The following is a 7612-nucleotide window of genomic DNA, read 5'->3' on the forward strand; positions in this document are numbered from 1 at the left end:
AGAGATTGAGCCTGCTCTTCCCTCCAAAATTACGTCTTCACAATTATATAAAAAGACTATGGAAGAAATGTCCAACAACGACACCAGCACCAGCAAGGCTTGCCAGGGTGAGCAGAAACGTATGCAACCAGCCACCTGTTCGAACTCCAACCACCAAACTACCCGTTGATCGCTACGGCTCCGCTGATTGGTCGCCGGTCTGGCTGCACCTGCACTCGCCCCCCAATACTACCTGATGTCTGGGGTCGCCCCAACATCAGTCCTCAGAATGTTCCGTGCTTTCGTAGCCAGCACTCCTCCCAGCTAGACGTTAGCGTGTACTGAGAGAGGTGGTGGCTTTAAGCCAATATTCCAGCACCTCCCACTTAACTTTTGTTGCACTTCTTGTTATTTTGCCTTAACGTAACTTTCATTGTGTCATTTAAGTATTCTTATTATTTTGATTCATTGATTTTATTATACATATTTGTTTGTCCATATTTTCATGTTTTGATTTATTTAACGTAATTAAAATTTCATTGTTAAAGTTTTACTTGTGTTTTGTGTGTCTTCTCCTTACCTTACCACAGACGAAGTTCCAGTTTTTCTATTTTTTTTTATAACTATGTGACGAGGCCATACCCCTAGCCTTAAACAGCCGAACACCAACGCGTTACCGTCACAAGTTATATGGGGGCCTGTCCTAGGAGCTTCACTCAGGTACTGGTGCTAAGTGGTAATTTATGGTAAGCGTATTTAACTTTGTTAACGTAGCTTTACTAATTTTTCATTCAATTTCATTTTTTATAAGGTGCGGTGTATTGTGCATTACGAGAGTAACATATAGTGAAGGTGAGACAACTTTGGATTACGTGGTGACTGTAGGCCTCAGTCATACTCTTAATTGGTCATCTCTCCCTCCTTGTTATTACTCGTATTTACCATCTATGTCCCTTGAATATTTCTCATTCTGACAGATCATCATATTGGTACCCTGGTACTGTGGTCTGCCCCGGGTCAAGAGTACCCAATCTTCTGCAATCTGACTGTAGGAGGACAAAGAGGGCCATAGTTCCTCTAGCTCGAACTTTAGTTGCTGAATTGGGACCTCAGCAGCAGTTCTCGTCACCAGTTGACACCTCGCACCCCTACACGTCAGTCAGAGATGATGATACATACAACGGTAGGGAATTAGCTTATTTTTTCAGAGCACAAAAGTTCGCTAATTCTGTAAGTATCATATTAAATTCAGTGGGAAAAACTTGCTTTATGTCCTATAGAGACTTGGCAAGGTATGCCTACATCCTTGGACTACCAATTTTACTTTTGAAGCATTTAACTGTTTCATTTGTTTTCGAAACTTTGTTTCATTTGTTAGTAGGATTTTCTTGCCCTTATTCTCTTACATGAGTACCGGGTACAAGATTTCCTGCGCCCTTGATTTAATTTAATCATTTAATATCTTTCACTTAACGTTAATTGTTAAAGATCACACAGGATAGGTACCAGTTGCCACGTTGTCCTGTTTCTGACATTTCATTATTGAACATTCGTGTACCTTTATTTGCTAATTTCACCATGTTTCGTCTCCAAACTTTCCGTGCAAATCCAGCAGGTGAAATAGGGACTTTAAGTCGTGCCAAGAGGACTGAATTACAAACTCTTGCCCATGAGTATCAACTAGAAGTTCCCTACCAAGCCAACAAAAATGACCTACACAACCTGTTGCTGGATTACTATTTAGAGCAAGGTAAGATAGACTCTGAAACTCATGAAACTTACTATATTGCAGATAAAACTGACTTGGCAACGATGAAACTTAAACTAGAGCTGGCTAAGATTGAACGTGAGCAGCAAAAGGAAGCCCTCGAACAACAAGAACGAGCAGCTGCCATACGGAGGGAAGAACAAGAACGAGGACTCGCCCTCCAAGAACGTGAGGTTGCACTACTCCAGGAGCGGGAACGAGTACAGCTTGAAGCACTCCAGGAGCGGGAACGCGTACAGCTTGAAACCAAACAACGCGAGTTGGAAATGCAACGTGAACATGACAAGCAACAAGCAACTCTGGCTCTAGAGTGTCGTCAACGTGAAATCGCCTTGGAAACTTCACACTTCACTCAACGCCAACAAGCTACTGCCAATCTTCCCGTCAGTTTTAATATATCACATGCAAGTAAGTTAATGCCATCCTTTGTAGAAGCAGAAGTTGATGTGTTCTTTACCACCTTTGAAACCCTTGCTAATCAACTCAGTTGGCCTGTCGACCAATGGGCCACACTTCTCAGAGTCCATCTTACAGGTAGAGCTGCAGTCACACTCAGTACTTTGGCGTCTGAGAATGACTACTACACTCTGAAACAAGCAGTGTTGGACGCCTACCTCCTCTCTACTGAAAGTTATAGAAGGAAATTCCGTGACCACCTGAAGGCAAGTACCACTACCTTCCTCGAGTTTGCTAACACGAAACGGAGGTATTTCATGAAATGGCTGGAAGCAGCACATGTCTCTACTTTTACAGAACTCGTCAACCTGATGCTTGTTGAAGAATTCTTGAGACGTGTGCCGCCTCCTGTCCGCCTCTACTTAGCAGATAAAGAAGAAACCGACTACCTGAAGTGTGCTAAGTCGGCTGACACTTACAGCCTCATCCACCGGCAGACACCTGAACCATCCTCCAGTAAGAAGTCGTGGTACAGTTACGAGAAGGTGAGCCCCGATCAAGCTGGTTCACAACTGTACTGCAAGTATTGTAGACTCTATGGACATACCATAGACAAGTGTGGTAAGTCTCAATACAAGGGAACCACTGACCAACAACGACCCAAACCAACTCCTCCTAAGTCCGGTAAGCCTGTGATGAATGTTGGTGTTGATGTTAATGATCTTTCTCTTTTCAGTAACCACCTGTATACTGGAACTGTCTCTGCCAACGGTTCAAATCCGGAGGGACGTTTCAAATTGAAGATCTTGAGGGACACAGCGGCTCTACAATCGATCATCTTGAAGTCGGCTGTGCCCAACATAGTCTACACCGGGGAAACAGTCTTCATCACTGACCTCACTGCTACCACTCCATACCCTCTCGCCAGAGTCCACCTGGATTGTCCCTACGTGAACGGGGAAGTCCAAGTCGCCGTCAGGGAAAAGCCTTTTCCCATGCCTGGAGTGCAACTTCTCCTAGGCAACGACTTGGCAGAAGACCTGCAACCAACCAACCTGATCGTCATGGACAAACCCCAGGTGTGTAACTCTGTGCCAAGTAACCCTATTCTTGAGTATGTTCCAGCAGAGGTTCAAGAGAGTGATGATGTTTCTCCTCCGGTTCTCGTGACCACCCGTGCACAAGCCGCACGTCCACAGCCAGCTGACTCTACTGCTACCGCTGTCCCTCAAGACCCTCAGAAACTACCCCCGCATCTGACCAAGTTGGAGTTCCGTAAGTTGCAGAGGGAAGATCTTACTTTAACACCATTGTTTTTCCAGGCTGAGACTCAACCCGACAGTATTCCTGGGTTCTTCCTAGAGAACGACTTGCTCTACCGCAGATATAGACCCAGTAAACTGAAGGAGGAGGACGATTGGGCCAACACCGAACAACTTGTGATTCCCACCAGCCTGCGGCCCACTATTCTACACCTGGCCCACGGAGCATTCTCCCACTACGGCTTCAACAAGACTTACCATGGGATTCGTCAAGACTACTACTGGCCAGGTATGGTAAACAACGTCAAACAGTACGTAAAACAGTGTCATACATGTCAGATGGCAGGCAAACCGAACGTCTCCATTCCCAGAGCACCACTGATTCCCATACAGGTGCCTGCGGAACCTTTCCACAGACTCATAATAGACTGTGTTGGTCCTTTACCTCGGACCAGTTCAGGTAACGCCTACATCCTAACCATCCTGTGTCCTACCACCAGATTTCCCATAGCAGTTCCAGTGAAGAACATCACGGCTGCTACGGTTATCAAACATCTATTGAAGATCTTCACTCAATACGGATTTCCCAGGGAGATTCAAAGTGACTGTGGCACCAACTTCACCAGTGATCTCTTCAAAAGGACACTGGAGGAGTTCAACATCAAACAGGTATTGTCCAGCCCCTATCATCCTGCTTCACAGGGTTCTCTTGAACGTAGTCATCAGACCATCAAAGCACTCTTGAAAAAGTTTTGTAGTGAAACCTCAAAGGATTGGGATAAGCAGATTGACCTAATAATGTGTATTTTCAGAAGTCTCCCCAATGAGTCCCTAGGAGTATCTCCTTATGAGATGCTCTACGGCCGTAAGTGCCGTACTCCCCTTAAGGCTTTCAAAGACTCTCTCAGAGATGCCACCTTCAGTGAGCATCAGAATGTGCCCCAGTTTCTTCAAAACCTTCAGCACATTCTAGAGAGAGTCCACCGCTTTGCCCATGATAATCTATTGAAAGCCCAGGTGAGAATGAAGACTCATTACGACCAGACCAGCAAAGTAAGAAAATTCAAGCCGGGAGACTTCGTCCTTGCTTATTTCCCTATCCCAGGTTCACCTTTACAAAACAGATTTTCAGGACCCTACTGCGTCAAAGAGTGCAGGAATAATAATAATTATGTGATAGAGACTCCAGATAGGCGGCGGAAGACCCAGCTGTGCCACGTCAACCTCCTGAAGCAATATAATGGTACTCCTCCCACTGTCTTGACTAATTATTCCACATTCACAGAACCCTACATCCACAGTGAGACCTTCCCAGCTTCTCCTCCCGAAAGCACTGACAAGGAGTCAGCGCTTTCTAATTCCGAAATCCTTAATGATCTTCCCAAATACTTTCAGGATAATCATAGTGCACCTCTCGTCAAGATCTTCAGAGAACATCAAGAGTTGTTCAGAGATGATCCCCAAGAGTGTAATGTTACCCAGCACGACATCCAACTGCTCCCCGACACCCGGCCGATTCGTCAACCCTTCTACCGAATCAGCCCGAGCAAGAAGGAAGTCATGCGTGCTGAGGTGCAATACCTCTTGGATCATGGACTGGCTACACCTTGTGAGTCCCCCTGGGCCTCACCTTGTATCTTGGTGCCCAAACCCCAAGGTAAGGTGCGGTTGTGCACTGACTATCGAAAACTGAACTCTGTCACTGTCAAGGATGCTTACCCCTTGCCAAGGATAGATGACATCCTTGATGCCATTGGTAGTGCCCAGTACTTGTCCCAAGTGGACTTGCTTAAGGGGTACTATCAAGTGTGTCTAACGGAGCGCGCTAAAGAGATATCTGCCTTCATCACTCCTTTTGGACTTTTCAGATATGAACGCCTTCCTTTCGGACTATGTAATGCCCCGGCCACCTTTCAAAGAGCTGTCAACCGTGTCATCCAGGGCTTGGATAACACATACGCCTACCTGGACGATATCGTCGTAGCCTCCAACTCCTGGAGTGAACATCTGCTCCAGCTACGGCGTCTGTTCTCCAAGCTCCTGACAGCCGGCCTCACCATCAACCTGGGCAAGTCCACTTTCGCGAAAGGTAAAGTGCGTTATCTGGGTCATGTTATTGGGAGTGGCAGCATAGCTCCGTTAGACTCACACACTCAAGCCATCCTACAGTATCCACAGCCTACCACCAGGAAGCAGCTCCTGCGCTTCCTTGGTCTTGCCTCTTACTACCGTAGGTTTGTGAGGAATTTCAGTACAGTCGCCACACCTCTAATTCTATTAACCAGTCCCAAGCAACGGTATAATTGGACCATGCAGCAAACCGTTGCTTTCGAACAACTCAAATTCCTCCTCTGTTCTAACCCCATTCTCGCCTCTCCAGATATCACCAAGCCTTTCGTCCTTCATGTCGACGCCAGTGGTACCGGCGTTGGTGGTGTCCTGATGCAACTACGAGGCGAGGAGGTTCTACCTGTCAGCTACTACAGCTACAAACTGAAACCACACCAGAGGAACTACAGCACTATTGAAAAGGAGCTACTATCCATCGTCCTGAACCTCCAACACTTCGCTCCGTACCTACAAGGCGCCAGGTCTACCACCATCTTCTCAGACCACAACCCTCTCCGCTTCCTACATCAAGCCCAATTCACCAACCAGCGTCTTCTACGATGGGCTCTGTATTTACAAGACTTCAACCTGGAGATCCGCTATATCAAGGGTTCTGACAACACCATAGCCGATGCCCTCTCCAGAGTTTATGAAGTAGAAGCGACTCCATCCATTACTCCACCACATAACGACGTACTTCTTCCAGAACCGCAGGCTTCGGGGGAGAGTTGTGACGATAATCTCCTTCAAGAGATTGAGCCTGCTCTTCCCTCCAAAATTACGTCTTCACAATTATATAAAAAGACTATGGAAGAAATGTCCAACAACGACACCAGCACCAGCAAGGCTTGCCAGGGTGAGCAGAAACGTATGCAACCAGCCACCTGTTCGAACTCCAACCACCAAACTACCCGTTGATCGCTACGGCTCCGCTGATTGGTCGCCGGTCTGGCTGCACCTGCACTCGCCCCCCAATACTACCTGATGTCTGGGGTCGCCCCAACATCAGTCCTCAGAATGTTCCGTGCTTTCGTAGCCAGCACTCCTCCCAGCTAGACGTTAGCGTGTACTGAGAGAGGTGGTGGCTTTAAGCCAATATTCCAGCACCTCCCACTTAACTTTTGTTGCACTTCTTGTTATTTTGCCTTAACGTAACTTTCATTGTGTCATTTAAGTATTCTTATTATTTTGATTCATTGATTTTATTATACATATTTGTTTGTCCATATTTTCATGTTTTGATTTATTTAACGTAATTAAAATTTCATTGTTAAAGTTTTACTTGTGTTTTGTGTGTCTTCTCCTTACCTTACCACAGACGAAGTTCCAGTTTTTCTATTTTTTTTTATAACTATGTGACGAGGCCATACCCCTAGCCTTAAACAGCCGAACACCAACGCGTTACCGTCACAATATAGATTGTGGTGAAGATGTTCATTGAGTTATGTAGTGAAGACGCTGTTGAGGATTGTGTGGTTAAGATGATTCAGGAGTTATGTACTGAAGATGCTGCTGGGCTGTGTGGTGAAGATGTTGGAGTTATGTTGTGAAAATGATGCTCTAGGTTAAATGAAGATGATATAGGTTGTGGTGAAGATTTTCATTGATGCTTGGTTAATGTAGTGAAAATGCTTTTGTGGTTATGTGGTGAAGATGCTGCTGGGGTTATGTAGTGAAGATGCTGCTGTTGGTTAAATGAAGATGATATAGATTGTGGTGAAGATGTTCATTGAGTTATGTATTGAAGACGCTATTGAGGATTGTGTGGTTAAGATGATTCAGGAGTTATGTAGTGAAGATGCTGCTGGGGTTATGTAGTGAAGATGCTGCTGGGCAATGTGGTGAAGATGTTGCTGGAGTTATGTAGTGAAGATGCTGCTGGGGTTATGTGGTGAAGATGCTGTTGGGGTTATGTAGTAAAGAAGCTGTAGGGGTTATGTAGTATAGATGCTGCTAGGGTTATGTAATGAAGATGCTGCTGGGGTTATGTGGTGAAAATGCTGCAGGGGTTTATGTGGGGAAGATGTTGCTGGAGCTATGTGGTAAAGATGCTGCTGGGGTTGTGAGATGAAGATGCTGCTGGGGTTGTGAGATGAAG

This window comes from Procambarus clarkii, chromosome 17 (genome assembly GCF_040958095.1).
Source record: "Procambarus clarkii isolate CNS0578487 chromosome 17, FALCON_Pclarkii_2.0, whole genome shotgun sequence".
Lineage (NCBI taxonomy): Eukaryota > Metazoa > Arthropoda > Malacostraca > Decapoda > Cambaridae > Procambarus > Procambarus clarkii.